This window comes from Pan troglodytes, chromosome 3 (genome assembly GCF_028858775.2).
Source record: "Pan troglodytes isolate AG18354 chromosome 3, NHGRI_mPanTro3-v2.0_pri, whole genome shotgun sequence".
NCBI lineage: Eukaryota > Metazoa > Chordata > Mammalia > Primates > Hominidae > Pan > Pan troglodytes.
In genome coordinates this window covers 14,451,551-14,471,369 of record NC_072401.2, presented here as the reverse complement: position 1 = coordinate 14,471,369, position 19,819 = coordinate 14,451,551, and the positions used below count along the sequence as shown (strand labels likewise).

Below are 19,819 nucleotides of genomic sequence, written 5' to 3'. Positions count from 1 at the left end.
TTCTCTAAAACACAGAGTACAATGCTCTAGTGGTGGAGTCAGAAGTTCTGAGTTCTAGGAGTGTCTTGATCACTAATTAGTTGGCTTTGGAATCACCCAACCTCCTTCCAAGCTCTACATTTGCCAGTGGGAGGTAGTCATCCCCAACCTGTTCCTGCCCAGGGCTGCTGTGAGAAGCAAGTAGAAAAGGATATAAGAGGTATCAAAACTCTTATATCCCTGTGAAATGCTAAGAAGCCTTTTCATGACCATTAATTTTTAATTATTACTGGAAGGTGACATAGTACATGTAGAAAGCAGTGATATACGTCCAAAGATATATAACTCTAGAGTCAAACACTGGCTCCACCTCTTATCACCTTTGTGGCCTTTGAAAAGCCTTGTTGACTGTCTTGGCCACAGTTTTTGCATTTTTTAGGTGGGAATAATGTTGTCTATCCCAAAAATTGGTGTAAAAATCAGAGAAGATATCATATGCAATGCAGAATTCCTGGAACTCAAAGAAATGGTAGCTAGGAATAATCACAATAAGCACTAGTAATAATAAGAGTCATGGATCACACCTCCTCTTCCCCCTACTAACCTTCTCATCATCTATAACAATTAATCATATATGATTTGATAATCCCTCTTAAATTATTATTTGGAACTGATAATTAAAATTTTATTTACATTTTGTCACTGTTGTTGTTCAGCCATCTCTAGAGGTCTATTTAATTGAACTCGTTTTAACCCCAGCCAAGAAAGCAAAAAGTCCTTTAAAAATCCCTGCCTTTCTATGTGTTATTTTCAGCAAGGAAGGGGTTACTGGGGATTCTGAGCACTTGCTGAAGCACAAGGCATCTGACCTTGTCAGGAGCCCTCGGGTTTTGCCAGCACTCTGCTTTTTTTCTGCACACAGCCCTCAGTGGAAAAATACTGCCCAGACTCTGTGAATTATTAATCTCATCATGACATCAAATACCTACTAGATAAAAAGAACAAGTGGCCCTACAATAAGGATCTTAGGGAAAACCAGAAGCTGAAGATAGTTGACCACAATCAGAATTTTTCCTGCTACCCTCTGGGGTGGGAGACAATCTCATTCATTCTCAGCACTCCATACACAGAACTCTCAAGAGGCATTAGTTTAAAATGCTTCTGTTGTGGTGCTGGGGTGTTTATGGCAAGCCACTTTGACAGACATTATTGTGGCAAATGTTGTCTGACTTACTGTTTCAACAAACCAGAAGACAAGTAACTGTAGGGGTTAATAAAAGACATGAACTAACAAAAAAAAAAAAAAAAAAAGCTTCTGTTTGGAGGGGCTCAGGGAGCTGATAGAGAAGAAAAGCCTTTAAATTACTCTCAGCTTTCAGCTGATGATGCCACACTAACTTTAAATGAGTTTGTGTTTTGAGTTCATGAGAACTGGGGTACAAGAAGGAGTTCAAGGTCTTTCAGTTTTCTGTTTTCCCTTCATGGACCAGGCAAGGAATCTGGCTAGATCAAAATCTACTGGAGGGTAGGAAATTATTGACACATGGAAAATTCCAGGAGTAAAAGATCCATAGGAAATACATCTGTCATATTTCACATTACTTGGCAAGGCTTTGAACCAAATTTTTAGTAAGGCTAACCTCTGAAAGAATAGATTTAAGTCAGAGAGAGAAAATGACAGGATAGGAAGATCATTGCTCAAGAGATTCGAGCTCTGGAGCTTTGAGCTTTCATTCAGAAAGCACTTACTGAACACAGTTGTGCTGCAGTATACACACATACCAACCAGTGAAAAACCATCTACCATTTCTGCAATACCCAGTAACTGTCAGGCACTCTGCCAGGTGGTTTATTCATCATATCTAATTTACCCTCACTACAACCAAAGGATATATAGTTTTATGCCCCTTTTGCTTTTTTTTTTTTTTTTTTTTGATGTTGATGGACACTGATAAAGTATGCATTTATTAAGGCCACAAGAGTTGAAATTCAAACCCAGATTTGTCTGGATTTCAATCCCCTAAGAAACATGTAATTGGCAGCAGAGCACAATGAGCAAACAGCTAATGCCAATGCAACACACATGTGGAAAGACAAAATCTGTAATAGCCGGAGAGTATCTGTAGCCAAAACATGCAGAAAAGTAACAGGGTGAAAACTGGCTTGTCCAGGACAGAAGGGTTTCTCAGGGTGCAAAAACGTTAATGCTAATACCAGGGCATTCCAGGACAAACTGGGACAGTTAGTCACCCCACAGGTAAATGAGGGGCAGCTCCTGAAAGAGAATTTGTGTGAAGGTGAGAAATTTGACCTTCATCCTAGGAAGAAAAAGATGACTGATCTGGACAGATGATTGTTCTAGAAAGGAGAAGATATTAGGGAGAGAACACTGGATGCTGAGCGAATAATGGATTAGTGAGAAGAGTGGCTAGGAGGCTTGGAATAGAGGAGAAAGACGAACAAGTAGACTAATGAAGCCAAATAAATTATACATTTCCCAAGTGAAATCTAATCAAGACAGAAGTTTGTATTTTACACTGACTAAATAGACTAAAATATTTTAGCATATAATGTAGTATTTACCTCGTATAAGCTGAATTGTGTCAACAATAAAAATATGTTGAGGTCCTAGTCCCCAGTACCTCAGATGCGACCATTTTTGGAAATTGGGCTGTTGCAGATGTAATTAGTTAAGATGAGCTCATGCCTAGTGCCCTTATAAGATGGCCATGTGAAGACAGAGACACATGGGGAGATCTCCGTGTCACAACAAGAGCAGAGACTGGAGTTAAGCAGCTGCAAACCCAGGAATGCCAACGATTGCCAGCAAACCACCGGAAGCTAGAAAGAGGCAAGGAAAAACTCTACTACAAGTTTCAGAGGGAGCGTGGCCCTGCCAATGCCTTGATTTAGGACCCCTGGCCTTGAGTACTGTGAGACATTTCATTTTTGTTGTCTTAAGATGCCCACTTTATGGTACTTTGTTACAGCTGCCCTAGGAAACTAACACACTAGCCAAACTGTATCCAAACATGGTTTTATCACAAAAATACAGGATGGAGCTAGGCAATAATAGGAACACTGCTGAGAAACCTCTAGGAAGTAGGCATCAAGCCGAGTGCTTTCTTAGGAGTTTATGGGTGGGCTGTCTCAATGGTCCTCTAATAACCCAGGTCATCAGTAAGAAACAGAGACTCAGAAAGAGGCTGCAGCTCGCCCACTGCTACCCAGCTAGGAAGTGGCGACCCAGGGCTTAGACTCATGTCTCTCTGACTTCAGAAACAGATTATTCATTTCTCCACCCTTGGATTTCCTAAAAGGAGAGGCAAGGCAGCCAAGGCAGAAGGCCAGATAAAACTGAAAAGCCTGGCAGAGCTCTGAGCAATTCACAAACATGAGAAAACACAACCCTGAGGGCTCTGGGGTTGGGGTGGTGAGACGACAGGTGGAAGAAAGGCTTCTTACCCCACAGCTCTGAGTCACGCAAATGTGATCCGCATCCATATCAGCAGGACTTGCTTCTCATCTTCCCTTTGGGCTCTACAGCTCAGGGGGAGGCAAAGATCAAGCAATGCTCAGGGAGAATTGAGAGTAAGGAAATCTTTTCAGAAGCCTCTAGGGCCTTTACTTTCCTAAAGTTAATTACTTTCTGGATGAACATCTGATTAGAAATATCATTTGCAAGCCCCACCTGCCGCGGATGTCTCCTGTTTTCAAAGTGGATATTCAAAGAATGTTAAAATCCTAATATATATCTTCATCTCCCATGGAAAACAGAACAGTGATTATTTTGAGCCTCGGGAAGTTGGGATCCAGTCAAGGAATTCATCATTACCCTTATGCAATCTAGGAGATGGGGAACAGATCGGGTGAGAAATCTCAAAGGAAAACATGCCGCCTGCAAAATTAGCCTGAGTCATTGCTCCAAGTGAGAGGCTGTGTTTAAATCAGGAATAATTCTTTAAATTTCAACCCATGACCCTGACAATGAGGTTGTTGTCTTTGGAAATGAACCAGTATGTCTTTGTCTGTGTGTGGCGGATGCACTTGCTGAAATATTCATATACAGTGGAAAGGCATAGGGTCGGCAGCCAGAAAACGAGGTTCTGGTCTCTCCTGTGTGACTTACGTAAGTCACATTCCTTTCTCAGTCTCAGTTTCCTCATCAATGAAATAAACTTTTTTATTCTGATGTGATTACCTCTTCCTGGCTACTACTTCTCTGTTCCTCCCTCCCTCATCCCATTTCTCTTCCTTCTAAACTTCCCACTTCCTATTGCCATGATAATGAAAGAGTATAAGTCGAGTTGATGCATGGGCTTGGACAAGACACTGGAAGGGTCTTTGCAATGCTACCAGAGCTCTAGGTGAGTAAATGAAGGAAAAGACAAGGAGGTTAAAATTGTGTTATTGCAAAATGTATTCATTCATTTATCCAGTCATTCATTTCACTAGAAACCCATTATGTATCTCAGTCAAGCACTAGACCTTAAGGCTAAGAGAGTAAGAGTAAAATATCATTCCTGGCCACTAGGAACACACAGTCCTAGTAATAAGAGAGAGAAATAAGTGGCTAATAATAATTGGATGTTATATACAAGAAAACACTCAAGGTACAATTGAAGCAGGTATTAGAGGAACTTATCCAGTCATTTTATGTGGTAGAAAGCTTCCCAGAGGAAGTAAATCTGGGGAAGAGAGTAGGACAGAGAATATTCTAGAAAGAAGGAACCCAGGACATAGGCAGAAGTTCAGGTAGTTAAGTACATCTGCAATTCAAAGCTCTAAGACATGTGGCAGAAGCAGCAAACAGTGTCAAATGACAGAGAGACTCATGCGGGTTGTTTTTGTGTGTGTGTTTGTTTTCAGTTTTTTGAGATAGGTCTCACTGTGTCACTCAGGCTGGAGTGCAGTGGCACAAACATCGCTCACTGCAGCCTTAACCTCCTGGGCTCAAGGGATTCCCCCAGCCTCAGCCTCCAAAGTAGCTGGGACCACAGGCACACGACACCACACCTGACTAAATTTTTTCTTTTTTTAAGAGATGGGGTCTCACTATGCTGCCCAGGCTGCTCTAAAACTTCTGGGCTTAATGAATCCTCCCTTCTCAGCCTCCAAAAGAGCTAGGAGGCATAAGCCACTGCACATGGCTCATAGACCTTGTTAAGGAAAACAATTGACTTATCAGTCATGGTCTGCGTGAAGATGGCCATAACCCCTTTCCTGGTGCTGGCATATCTAACAGTGAGCCCGTCACTCTCATATCCCCATGGCTGAAAGGCATCACTTGTAATAGTAACAAGAGCCATTGTGTGACGCTCCAGAGAACTTGAACCAAAGGTTAAAAACTACAGAAAAGCAGAAACTTTTAATAACCAGTGCTATTCAATTGGAAGTAACAATAAATTCTCCATGAATGATTGTTCTGCCACTCTCTGGAAAGATAGAATAGTTAGGCAACCTAAGCTTAATTTGTATTCATGGTAAACCTTAATCTACATTCACTTTTCCTCCCAGTGGACATCAGTTGAGTCATCTATAAAAGAGCAAACAAGACCAAATTGGTGTTATTTCTGAGTTTTCACCAAAAAAATTTTTTTCTTCTCCACTTACCCCACCATGGGTCTCTCTACTAGACAAATTATACTCATCAAATAATAATTGTTTAACTTTATATTTGAGTTGTACAAACCAAACAGTGCTGTGATTTAACTAGATATTTCTGAATATTGAAAACAGCTGGAAGTCGACTATTTGGAGACTCAAGATTGGCAACATCCAGAGAAAATAATCTCCAAGGCCTCCTGCAGCAATGACAGTCTGTGACATCAGAGATTAGAGAGACAAAAAAAGAAAAAAAAGAGTAATTGTAACCTTGAAAGATTTTGAAGACAGGCTCTGAGTAGAGAAAGCAAAGGTGAACGGAAATCTCAGGGAGAAGAAAAAGCCTTTCGAAGGGAGGTAGTCGAGAACAGTCTGGAATTAAAGGGATGCACAGAATAAAGTGGGTGAAGCTTGGGATGCATGAATGTGCAGGTCTGCCTTAGAAATAGACTTTGATTACGGACATGTGCTTTAGCACTCTCAGACTCCTTTCGTTTTCTGTATATTCGACGAATGACCCTCAGCTTTAAAGCACTGTTGCAACAATTAAGTGAAATATTTTATGTAAAGCTATTAACTATGCCTTGTACACAGTAGGTTTCCAAAAAATACTAGTAATCATAAGAATGACAATGATGCTTTAATCAAGATGTTCAGATACCAGGAGCACTTTAATTTGTTTACTGTGCAAAAAGATGCCAGCCTATATTGCTCTAGTGACAGTTAGATGACTTTAGAAGCAGCCTAGGGATAGTGTGTCATTGTCATTGTCATTGTAGATAATAAAAGCAGAATTGAGAGGAGAATTAATGAGGAAAGCAGACAAATCCAAAATGCTAGGCCATCATCCGTCTGGACTGCATCAATGCAGGGAATAAAGGGATGACGTAAGTGTTTATTTCTAACTCTCCCTCTCTCTCTGAGAATGCTGAGTGTTTTCAGTCTGGCTTTTGCTTTTAGAGCTCCCAACACACCTGGACTCCAAACAGCATTTTTTAAAAACCTGTTGTTGGCCTGAATTCCTAAAGCAACTGTGTGTATGATAATGTTTTTGGTACATGGGTATCAAGGTAATAGTGATATTCACCCCAAGAACTAAGAAATTGTACCACAAAGAGTTAAACTAGAAAATTAGTACAGTTAGAATGAGATATGCAAAGTCACCTCCCAGAAACAGAGTGGGCCCGAGGCCAGCAGGATGAAGGCTAACCTCAATGAAGACATTAACGTATCTAGAGAAAAAATACTTTGGCCACAAGTAAGCTGACCAGCATGGAAACATAAAAAAGGGAACCACACAACTGCTGAGTACAGTGTGATCCAAGCCCTCTCCAAGGTCATGCTAATGATCAAATACTCTGGAATCTGTAGCAGCTGCCTATCACCTTGAGGACAAACCCCCACACTCCTCACATGACCCATGAAACCCCATGTGATTGAGCCCCAGTACATTTCATCCCCCACCTCTCTCCAACTCATGCAATTCCACTCTGGTCCTGGCCTTCTTTCTGTTTTTGCAATGACTAGTCTCTTGGCCTGGGATTCTCTTTTCCCAAATTTTGAATGATTCCTTCCTTCATTTAATTGCTTAAATTTAATTCAGTCTTCCCTAGCCACCTTATCTAAAATCCATCCAAAAGAGAGCCAGAGCCAGGCAATGTGTTTGTAACTTGTGAAACAGCTGGACATTTTTTTGAGATCTATGAAAAAGTTACACACACACATACACACACACACACACACACGCAAAAGCCAACAAATACCGTGCCAGAAAAAGCTGGTTTAAAAAGCTGAAAGAGAGGTACACACTGCACAACATAAAGCTGGTGAAATATTTGGTCTCAGCAGATTGCAATGCTGCAGTAATATTTCCTGAACAAGGAAGAAAGCAATCCAGGAGAAGCTTATTTATTGGAGCAGGGTTTCATAGCCATGAATCTGGCTTACAAAGCAAGTGAATACTTTTACAATACCAATCCATTCTGTCTTTTAAGTGTATTTAGTAAAATATTTAAATTGTTTTTCCCCTAACCCCTTCTATTCTGAGAACTTGATCTTAGCAACTGAGGTTTATGAAATCATAGATCTTTAAGGAAGGAAAGAAATAACACTGTTTCATTCTCATTTGGCAAAAGCATCCCAAATGGAAGATGGAGATATCAGACTGTCCCATGATGTCACTATACTTCCAAATCCATTAAACAGCCTTTGCTCTGATTTTATTCCCACCAGGCAAAGTTCTGATTATAATTTGGCTTTTTATGTAGGTCTGCTAGGAAAAGAAAGAACTAGAAATGTGAACCTAAACTTTCCGTCTCCCTGTGTCAATTGTATGTCCTGCTGTTCATCAATATATAGCACAAATGACTATTAACTAACTTGTGCTTTCACGTATGTGTGTGTCTTTAGACTGCAGCAAGAGGCTTCCTTGAGGGACCTGATGGGACTGGGAGGGAAGAGTCTCTAGGTCTTTTTTTAAACTTTTGCTTTACATTCAGCAGTACAAGTGCAGGTTTGTTACATAGGCAAACTTGTGTCATGGGGCTTTGTTGTACAGATTATTTCATCACCCAGATATTAAGCCTAGTACCCATTAGTTATTTTTCCTGATCCTCTGTTTCCTCCCACCCCGCATTGTTCAACAGACCCCAGTGTCTGTTTTTCCCCTCTATGTGTCCACGTGTTATCATTTAGCTCCCACTGGTGAGAACATGCAGTATTTGATGTTCTGTTCCTGTGTTAGTTTGCTAAGGATCATGGCCTCTAGCACCATCCATGTCCCTGCAGAAGACATGTTCTCATTTTTTATGGCTGCATAGTATTCCATGGTGTCTATGTACCACCTTTTCTTTATTCAGGCTATCATTGACAGGCATTTAGGTTGATTCCATCCATGTCTTTGTTATTGTGAACAGTGCTGCATCTATAAAGAACTTAAACAAATTTACAAGAAACAAAAACAACCCCATAAAAAAAATGGGCAAAACTCTCTAGGTTTTAGAAAAAGGGAAGGAGAGAATAGGATAAGAGCTATTTGGTGGAGAAACATGAAGCATGTAGTGTGCATGTGTGTGCATGCACACACGCACATGCGTGTTGCTGTTCCAGAATTTTCTTTGTTGAGCCAGAAGTGAGGGAATAAACGTGGCAGGGTTTCTAGAGGATCTCTTGAGACCTGGTGAAAGAAAAAATCAGTCCATGTGCCAGCATGGTGTCTTTAAAGGAGTGAGGTTTTGGAGAAGAATGGCCCTCTGAGAGCCAGAGGCTTAGGAGCCAAAGTCCAGGACACATGTGGTCAAACTTGGCACAGGGGAACAAAGCTATCCTCCTTTAAAGGACCATGACAGTCTGAACAGGGAACTGGATAAGTAAAAGCATTCAGAGGGAGAAGCTTGAGTCAATTCTAATAATTTAAAGATCAAAAATGGGTGGTGACATAAGCCTCATGAGAACATAGAGACCTTTACACCTGCCACAAAAGAACTGAAATCTCATGTACCATTCTCTGACCTCAGTCAGCATGCAGACAAACCAGGATCTGATTCTACCTGGTGCAAGACCAACACCGAGAGGTCATTTTGCTAACTGCTGCCCAGCCTCTGGGAATAACACTCAACCACTCTGAAGTCTCTTCTTTGAAACTTCAAACGAACTGAAGACCAGAGCCAGTCTTAGAACTTACGCAAATAAATACAGTTTCTAGGAATATCTTCCAAAATGTGCTCCCTATTTCCTCTGAAAATGTTTTTGCTAAGGAAAAAAAATTCTAATGCAGAAAAGCACAAAACAAACAAAACAACTGTGAGGCAGGTGTTATTGATCTCACTTTATAAGTGAGCAAACTAAGGCTCAGAAAATTGGAGGAAAGCGTCCACCACCACTCAGCCAGTGGATGACAGATCTGAAACACAAACCTGAGTCCCTAAGTCTAAAGCTGTTTCAACAAGACCCAGTCACTTTGCAGTCATAAAAGAACTTGACAATTATACAAAGGCATACTCCACTGACCACTTCACAAGTAGACACCTACTGTGTGCAAGCAATCATGTTAGGCCCTGGTGATTAAAGTTCCACTTCTGAAGAGTATAGTTGTTCCTAGGTGGGGGTGAGCACCTGCTTAGGACTTTTTCATGGAAGGTGCTTATAGGTTCTTCTAGGAGAATGGGAAAGCCAGGAGGTGGAGGAAGGCTTCATCAAGAGAAGAATATTTTCGCATTTCAGGCACAGGCATTAAAAGCAGGGAGAGAGAGAAAAAAAAGGATGTAGAAGTTTGAACAGGCTGTGGGCAAGGTCAAAGAAAAGCAAACTGCTTATTCTACTTCAAGAATAAAGTACAAGTTATGGGAGGAGCAGGTAAAAGAAAATTATGTACAACTTTAGAAATAAAAACAGAATATTGAGTTCTTGAGACTTCCAGAAACATCCAGAAAGAAGACAGAATCTAAAGACCAATAACTAAACTCTAAGAACTCTAAAATTCTAGAACCCTGGTTGTTTCCTCACTGTTGCTACTTGCACTATTTTCGTAGCTTTAAAATTCTTAAGTCAAAAAAGACCTTGCAGGCTCGTCCTCAGCAGCATAAACACAGGGATCTGAATAGATTTCTAACTCGTGCGCAAAGAAAGTAAACTGGTGTGTGGCAGCCATTTTGAGGATCAGGAAGAAACAGAATCTCTGTGGCTGGTGATAAGAAACCGCAATGAGCACAGGAAGCAGATTTGGCTTGAGAGGGAGCCCTGGGGAGGAACAGGTGATAGGCCCAGGGGCTCCTGGTTAATAAAAATGACTCCTGCCAAGTCCACCTCCTAGGGTTCAAAGGAGATGCACGAGTGGAATCACTACCTGGTAAGTTCTGATGATGATCTTTCCTAGGCTGTGGACGAGGGACTTGGGAATCCTGCCATTAAACTCTTACCTCTGAATGTTCCTGCTTTGTTTTTTAATCCAACATTCCTAAAGCCTTTCATCTGCATTTCTGGACTCAGCCTATTGCTGCAGCAGATTCTCGTTGGCTGTTTAATGATAGTCTAATGAGGTCTCAGAGTGTCCTGAAGGAACGCTTCTGGCCAGCAGCTTTCCCTTTAAGGAGGGGGCCTTTGAATCTAGGTCTGCATTAAGTATGAATCAAGCTTTCCGTCTGTGTCTGGTGCACACAAGTGAAATCCACCTCCGTATCACTCGTTCCTGGAGGGGATTTTCTCTCTGTATTACACCTGCAGAACGCCATCCTCTTTTCTCTGGCAAGCCTGGATACATGATTAATATTTTAAGCCTCCCAGGTTCTGCTTTCCCTAGTTTCAAAAGTGCCTGAATGTTGGACTTTTAAAAAATGTATTTATCTCCCTATCCAGGCTGCTGAGGAGAAATTGCAAGTAGAAGGCACAGCCAGGGGCGCCTAAACAAATCCGGGCAAATCTTTAAATTGCTTCTGCAGTCATTGGGGTTTTCTTTCATTAGCATCTCGAATGCTACTTCTCTCTTGCTGACCTTCATTTTGGAGCGGAAGGCAGAACAGTTTTAAGAGGGCATTATATCTTTTCCTTTGGAAACAGTGACTTGAACTGTATGGCCAGTGGTAGCTCAGTTCAGAGAGAAATGTGTCTGGCTTCCCTTCCTCTCCTGGGCACCACCATCTTCCCAGCTTCAGTCCAGGAAGACTCTTCTGATTTTTCTCTCCTGAGCTCCCTCCTTCTGTTCAGGAGGCACTGCAGAAACATCCCCCACAAGGCTTCTGGCATTCCCCTCACGAAGGGCTGCAGGCACCTTGTTATCTCCCCATCCGCAGTATCCTTACAGCAAGGCTCCTTCGCCCAAAAAGCAGAAAAAGCCTTAGATACGAGGGCAGGAAGGGCGGGCTACACACCCCTGAATCTACAATCGGACTGCTTATGTTCAAATTCAGTTCTGACACTAATTCTTAACTAATTCCAGTCCTAGGAGACTTGGGCAAGTCCCCTAATTACTTTAAGCTTCAATTTCTTTACCTGTAAAACCAGGGATGGTAATAATAGTTAATGAATAATAAAGAGTCAATAAATAATAAATGAGAGTAAAAATAGGACTCACTTGGGCAAACATGTATAATATATTACAAAGATATGCTGTATGCATTTATTACACAGATGACTGGAGTTTAGGAACCCTTGCAAAGATACTAAGTTCCCATCTACTTCTAAATCCCTAAGCATCAATCCCTATAATAGATAAATATTGAACAATCATGTCTCTGTTAGGTAGTAAAGACACAAGAAAGAGTGAGGAGCAGCATTTGCTTTTGTGGTATTCATGACTAGTGAGTCACACAGACCCACAACCACAAGAGAAGCCCTGATCACTGACTTTCACTTAGCCCAGTAGCCAGGACAATGAAAGGGCTTTCTTCATTGGGTAAAGCATACTGACTCCTCAGAAATGTTAAATGTTTGCAGCTGGTAGATTCCTCTCTATTATACCATGTGTTTCTGCCCCTAAAAGACTTTGGTTGAACACAGCTTGTCCTGATTGGATTGAATCAGAGATCTGTATGTACTGACAATGCATTATGACGTGTTGGAATGGTGAACGCAGGTGTAAAGTATGAGGGGTGCCTGCTTCAAAGAACAGTGCTGCAGAGCAGAACAATTACAGGGCTTAAGAGTGGAGGGCCCAGTGCAAGGGATGATCCTTCTTGGTTCTATGGATTTGGGCAATGCACTTGACTTATTTGAGTGCATGTCGCCACTTGTAAACATAGAGATAATTCTATCTGCCTGTTGACAGTAATGTGGGAAATAAATTAGAGGATGTACATGAAAATATTTTTTGGATTATAAATTTTTTTCTGGCTGTTTTGTTTTTTTAATCTTGAAATAAGAAGAGGAAATGATGCTAATGTCTTATTTTTTTAGGGGGGGGTGTTGGCTCATGCCTGTAATCCCAACGCTTTTTATTTATTATACTTTACGTTCTAGGGTACAGGTGCACAACATGCAGGTTTGTTACATATGTATACATGTGCCATGTTGGTGTGCTGCACCCATTAACTCGTCATTTACATTAGGTATATCTCCTAATGCTATCCCTCCCCCCTACCCCCACCCCACAACAGGCCCTGGTGTGTGATGTTCCCTACCCTGTGTCCAAGTGTTCTCATTATTCAGTTCCCACCTATGAGTGAGAACATGTGGTGTTTGGTTTTCTGTCCTTGCGATAGTTTGCTCAGAATGACGGTTTCCAGCTTCATCCATGTCCCTACAAAGGACATGAACTCATCATTTTTTATGGCTGCATAGTATTCTATGGTGTATATGTGCCACATTTTCTTAATCCAGTCTATCATTGATGGACATTTGGGTTGGTTCCAAGTCTTTGCTATTGTGAATAGTGCTGCAATAAACATATGTGTGCATGTGTCTTTATAGCAGCATGATTTATATTCCTTTGGGCATATACCCAGTAATGGGATGGCTGGGTCAAATGGTATTTCCAGTTCTAGATCCTTGAGGAATCACCACACTGTCTTACACAATGGTTGAGCTAGTTTACAGTCCCACCAACAGTGTAAAAGTGTTCCTATTTCTCTACATCCTCTCTAGCACCTGTTGTTTCCTGACTTTTCAATGATCGCCATTCTAACTGGTGTGATGGTATAAATCTTCTCATAATGTCAGTTTCACAGTCTAGCATAAAGAAGAGGCTACATACTATTCACAATAGGAAAGTCGTGGAATCATCCTAAATGCCCATCAATGGTAGACTAAATAAAGAAAATGTGGTATATATACACCATTGAATACTATGCAGCCATAAAAAAGAATGAGATCATGCTGTTTGCAGCAACATGTATGCAGCTAAAGACCATTATCCTTAGCAAACTAATGCAAGATCAGAAAACCAAATCCTGCATGTTCTGACTTAAAAGTGAGAGATAAACAATAAGAATATTTGGACACAAAAATGAGAACAATAGACTCTTGGGCCTACTTGAGGGTGGACAGGGCAGGAGGGAGAGAATCAGAAAAAATACCTATAGGGCACTATGCTTAGCACCTGGATGATGAAATAATCTGCGCAACAAAATTCCATGACATGAGTTTACCCATATAACAAACACACATGTACCCCTAAAACTGAAATAAAAGTTAAAAGAAAAAAATAGAAGAGGCTACAGAAAATTCATGGAAGGCACAAGGAAAAGATATGAGAGAGGAAAAGAAGAAAGAAAGAGACAAGATACACAGGTGGCATTTTTTAAACTATAGAGTAGGAAAATATGTGTCAAGGGCTAAGAGGCTACAGGAATTCAGAGTAAGAAGAAATCATATAGAAGTAATACAATGAGGTTCGCATTTGATATTTTTCTTGTTTTTGCTTTGTTCTTTTTAATGAAAAGCAACAGGTGATTTTGTGAAAGTCAGAAAACACCAGTATCCTTGTGATCTCATCCTAGATTTTTCTGTCAACTGGATCCACTCTAATTAATAAAGAATGCATTTCTGACCCCATTCCAAATATGTGAAATTAGAAGACATGATTGCATATATAATAATAAAAGCATAATCTAAAGGATATTATCACACTAGGAATACAGAGTTGTTTCTTCTTGACCTGGAGCAAATATTAAGAGAAAGTCAATGTATTTACAAACAAGATTTAATAATGTTCACAAAAATAGAGTTTGCCCCCAAATGAGACATTATGCATTGCTTTGTTTCAAAAAGTTACCAATTTAGTGTTTAAAAAATCCAACAGGTAAGCAGCAGGCCTAATAGAGTCTGTTTCTGGAACTCTCTGCTAGCAACTGAGCATTCTCAGTCCAGGAAGCCATTTTTCATGGGAGGAATGGAGAGAGGGAGAGGAAGGCAATATTTACATCCCATTCTGCACAGCTCAGTACTGCCTGTTCATATTCTTGACCTTTTTATAACGATAGTCATCAGTGGCCTTCTGCTTATCAGGATGCTTGTGGTTAGGAGGGGACCTCTCAGCCTCTGCGTTCTCTGTGTCACCTAGCTTCTCCGTGTCGCCTACCCTCAAGAGTCTGGTTTTGGGTTCTTCTGTGTTTCTCTCTATGGGAACGTTGAGGTCCTCATGATAAAATCTGTTCTGCTGCACGTAATTCACAGCCATGTTGGTAGGCATGAAGGATAGCTTACTGTCTTTTTTCTTATTCTGCTACTCTGCCAGCAGATGGACCTTGGCATCCTCTGAAGAAATGATATTTTTTATTCTAGCATTGATGCCAAGGTCCAACTCAGGAATGCCACTCAGCATCTGCTTGGAAAACATCTTCTTGGTCTTCTTTGCTGAGGAAATGTGGATGTTTTCTGGAAGTTCATAAAGACAATCCTCTGCATTCCTTGGCTTGACTTTCAGTTCCTCATGTTCCACGATCCCTTTGCTCTTCTTTAGCTCTGTCTCAGTGTACTTCATCATGTCTGCATCCTCATCCCTTCAGTTGGTTTCTGCAGAAAATGATGTCCCCAAGTGAAAGTCTTCCTCTATACTGATTTTATCTTTGCTCTTTTCCTTCAGTTTCTTCATATCCACATCACCTATCTTCATCTGAAAGGGATCTGAGTGGTCTCTTCTTTCCCAACAGCAGGGCGACAGCACCCGTTGAATCTCTTCCTTCTATTATGTACTTCTCTGGTCTATTCCAGTTTTAATTGAACCTCCTCTGCATCATCTTCATCTTCCTCTGACTCTGAGTTATCCCAGTGCCAACAGAAAGTCTTCCTGGTGACCAGCACGGTGGCACCAGCCCTATGGTCCAGCCACAGTGCCACTGTGCCTTGAGATTTGCATTTAAGTATGAATTTTTAATAAAACAACTTCTAGTAGCTCTAAATGAGGTAGACTTGTGAGACTGATAATAAAGATAAGAAAAACAGTTTAAAAACAGCTGCAATGATCAAAAATAATAAACAGGCAATGTCAACCAGAATGGACAAAATATAGTGGAGCAAGACTAAAGAAGAACACATTCCAAGATACGGGGAGGGAGGGAGGTGATACAGTCTGTATATTTATCCCCACCCAAATCTCATGTTGAATTGTAATCCCCAATGCTGGAGGTGGGGCCTGGTGGGAGGTGTTTGGATCACGGGGGCAGATCTCTCATGGCTTGGTGCTATCTTTGTGATAGTGAGTTCTTTCAAGATCTGGTCATTTAGAAGTGTGTGGCAACCCCTCCCACAACCTTTGCTAGCTTCTTAATTTTGCCATGAGACATGCCTGCTCCTCCTTTGCCTTCCACCATGATTGTAAGCCTCCTGAGGCCTCTCCAGAAGCCAATCAAATGCCAGCATCATGCTTCCTGTACAGCCTACAGAATTGTGAGCCAATTAAATCTCTTTTCTTTATAAATTTCCCAGTCTCAGATATTTCTTCATAGCAATGCAAGAACAGCCTAACACAGCAGATTTTAGGAATAATTTTCAGGTTCCCCCTGGGGCAACTGGGTGGTTGAGGGCGTCATTCGACTATGGCAGGGAATATTTGAGGGAAAGAAGATTTGCGAAAAAAGGAGTAAATTCAGTTGTGAATATGCTGAGTTGAAGTTTAAATAGGGAAGCAGATAAAGACAGCAGCAGGTAGCTGGATACAGAAATATGAAGCTGAAAAACATAAACATGGAATTTCATGCAGAGGAAATAACAGATCAACCCCCCTGTAAGTGTGTAAGGTAAGAATCATAAAAGTGGGCTCAAGATAGATCCATGAGGAGCACCAATATTTTTACATGTCTCTATGAAGCTGTCAGAAAAGGTAGACAATTCATGTGCAATTGCCAATGATAGTTTAAAGCACCAAATTCTGAGTCAGGCTCACTGGCCTCCCTTCGCAGATCCACCACTTAACAATCTGGGCAAGTCCATTCAATTCCCTGAGCCTCAGTTTTTCCGTGTGTAAAATGGGAATACAATAGGACACATTTGCTGTGAAAACTCAATGGAATAATGTGGGTAGAGTGTTGAGTCCAGTGCCTAATACATGCACACATAATTATTTAATAAGTATTAGATACCTTAAGTGATTTGGGGAAAAAGGGCTTAATATGCTTGCATTTTAAGATTTCTTCAATTCTCCAAATGTGATTTGTTCCCCAGGCCACCAGGGTGGGGAAAGATCTTTAACAGGTTCTTTTGCATTTTGTCTTAGATGGATTGCTGAGCAGCCTCCAGGAATCCTTCACCTTTTCCCCTCTCTTGACAGCTTCCTGCTCCACCTTAGGGATCATTCCATGTTCTCCTCACTAGGCAAAAATATAGTAATCAACCAAACAAATAAATAAAACCGTAAGATAATTTCAAATAGTTCTATAGACTGACTGTTTATGTGCCTCCAAACTTCATACATTTAAACCTAATCCCAAATGTGGGGGGACATAATATAGATGTGATAGCATTTGGAGGTGGGTTTTAGAGGTAGATTAGCATCTACACTCAAGAATGGGATTAGTGCCATTATAAAATAAGCCCCAAAGAACTCCCTTCCCCTTTCGCCATGTGAGGTCACAGTGAGGAGATAGCTGTCTGTGAATCAGAAGGATGTCCTGATGGAAATGGACCATCCCAGGCACCGAATCTGCACTCACCTTGATCTTGGACTTCACAGCCTTCTAAACTGTAAGCAATAAATTACTGTTTTTTATAAGCCACCCGTTCTATGGCAGTTTGTAATAGCAGCCCAAATGAAGTAAAACAAATAGTGATAAAATAATGAAAAATAAACAAAGAGCAGTCATAGAATAAGTCCAAGGTGGATCTTTCCATCAGTGACACTGAACAGAAACTTAGACCCTAAATATGTGAGTGAATGTGTGGAGAGGTATGGATGGATACTAGACTTTCTTATCTGAGCAATTATTAAAGCCAGGCACGAGGCTAGATGTCTTCCTAGATTTGCATTTCTCATTTGTGACTTTCTTTTTCCCTCTTGAATTAAGCAAACCCAACAAAAGAAGTGCTCTCCACTCCCTTTCCAGTGAGCTACAAAGAAAATGATGCTTTGAATTAGATGATAGATTTTTCTGTTTCTGCCACTCTAGGCACCTCCACAGTTTAAGGTGTTTGATGAGTGAGAATATAAGGTTCAAAGATTCTACCGTGTAGAGCATGAACTAGTAGAATTTCTTTCCACTAAACTAAAATCCACAGTAGCACTGCCTACTTAGAAATAACATAACAACCTCTCAAATCTGCACAGGGATTGACAGTTTGAAAACTGCTTTTGGAAACTTGATTATATTTAAGACCCACAGCCACCATATGAAACAGTATTTTCTCCAATTTGTAGATGAGGAAACTGAGGCTCAGAGGTTACGTGACTTTCCAAATATGCTACTTAGTGTTGAAACTAATATTTGAAGCCATTGCCCATCTGTCTCTGGGTTCACTTTCTACCACTGTTATCCCAGGGCCCCTGAAATAGTCTTGGGTAAATTTATAACATTGGGTCTGTCTGAAATTGCTAGCATTGACTCTCAGTCAGCCATAACATGATGCGTATGTTTACTGTGGTTTCCCTGGCCTAGGGGTAAAAAAAGACATCACTGTTTTTCTGGCTCACTCCACGCTGAAAGACAAGACTTGACTGAAAGTGTGTCCCCTACCCTCTGGACAGTCTCAAGAAGGTTTCTAATGTGGACTTGCTCAGGCTGCCCCTACGCAATGCCTCTGCTGTCCTTGAAGATCCCTTGGACATTTCATTCTCGCCTCTCATGCCCATGGCTGGTTCCATCCGCCCCTTCCCCTGTTGGCTCAGAGAAGGAAACTGCTGCTAAAGGCCCTGGTATTTGTATTTGTACTATTTCTGTTAAGCATTTTATTCCATGCCCACCTCAGGCCCCATGGTGTCAATGCAAGTTACCCTGGAGTGGAATGCTTCTTACATCACTTCATTTAGGCCTCCCATAAGTGTCCTGACATGGTCTTAACTCTGAACATCTCTGCATTACATATGAAGAAGCAGATGTAATCACCCAACAGGTTCTTCTTGACCACTGCACAGACCAAATCAATTCACTGTGACCATTGTATTGCAGTAAAGAGTTTAATTAATGTGAGTCCAGCCACATGAAACAACTAGAGTTGTAACTCAAATCAGTCTCCCTGAAGGCTCAGAGGTTAGGGTTTTTCAAGGATAGTTTGGTGGGCAGGGGTGTGGGGGATGGGTGCTGCTGATTTGTTGGGGGTGCAATCATAGAGGTGTGGAAAACAGTCCTCCTGTACTGAGTCTGCTTCTGGGTTGGGGAGCCACAAGATAAGTTGAATCATGAGTCACAAATCTAGGTGGAATCAGCAGTTGATATGCAAAAGTCTGAAAAATAGCTCAAAGATCAATCTTAGGTTCCCCAATAGTGATGCTATTTATAGTAACGATTGGAGAAGTCACAAATCTTGTGACCTCTGGCCACATGACTCCTGGTCAGTAAGGGATTATGGAAACTATCACTACATTTTAGCAGGATTCAGGCTCCTCCCATAATCCCAATCTAGTAGCCTTTTATTAGTCTTACAGAGGTGGTTTTAGCACCCCAGAGAAAGAGGGGATCAGTTTTAGGGAGGGACTGCTATTATCCTTGCTTCAAAGTTAAATTGTAAACTAAATTTCTCCTGTAGTTAGCTTGGCCTATGTCCAGCAATGAGTGAAGACAGCCAGGCTGTGAGGCTAGAGGCAAAATGGAGTCAGCCATGCTAGGTTTCCCCCACTGTCATGATCTTTGCAAAGACAGTTTCACAGAGACTCAATGAAGTTAAGCCATTTGTTCAAATCCAAATAGGTAGTAAATGGGGGATTTAAACCCAGGCCTGTCTGATCAGCGAGTCCATGTGCTTAACCTCAGTACTCCATAGGATATTGTGATTTATAAAAAGGAGTATGTATTTGGTCTTCATCCAGTTCCTGGTACAGAGCTCCAAAAACCTTTGGAATTTCCTAAGTGAGCTAAGCAGTAAAGGTGAGAGTAGAGTCTACTGTTATTCATTACAAACTCTTTTCACACACACCTGAGCTTACGTGAATGAGGTGATTATTGGAAAAACCACAGACAACTACAGGATGGGGTCTGGGTGCCAGGGGAACCAACCACATAATTACAGGGTTGGAACTTCCAGCCCCACCCTCTGACCTCTGGAGAGGGAAGATGGGTTGAAGGTTGAATTGATCACTATTAGCCAATGATTTAATAAATCATGCCTGTGTAATGCATCCTCCAAAAAACCCACAAGAAAGAGACGAAAGAGGTTCACA

General features: G+C 41.2%; 1 long non-coding RNA gene and 1 pseudogene across 1 annotated transcript in view; both read right to left on the bottom strand.

The window, feature by feature from the left end:
* Window positions 1-3,739, bottom strand: part of LOC750796 (uncharacterized) — a 163,173-nt gene extending 159,434 nt beyond the window's left edge. Inside the window, exon 1 of the long non-coding RNA XR_001716773.4 lies at window positions 3,445-3,739. This is a non-coding gene — a long non-coding RNA (uncharacterized LOC750796). The remainder of the gene's footprint in view (window positions 1-3,444) is intronic.
* Window positions 3,740-14,197: 10,458 nt separating this feature from the next.
* Window positions 14,198-15,369, bottom strand: LOC471146 (splicing factor C9orf78-like; annotated as a pseudogene).
* Window positions 15,370-19,819: the final 4,450 nt, after the last annotated feature.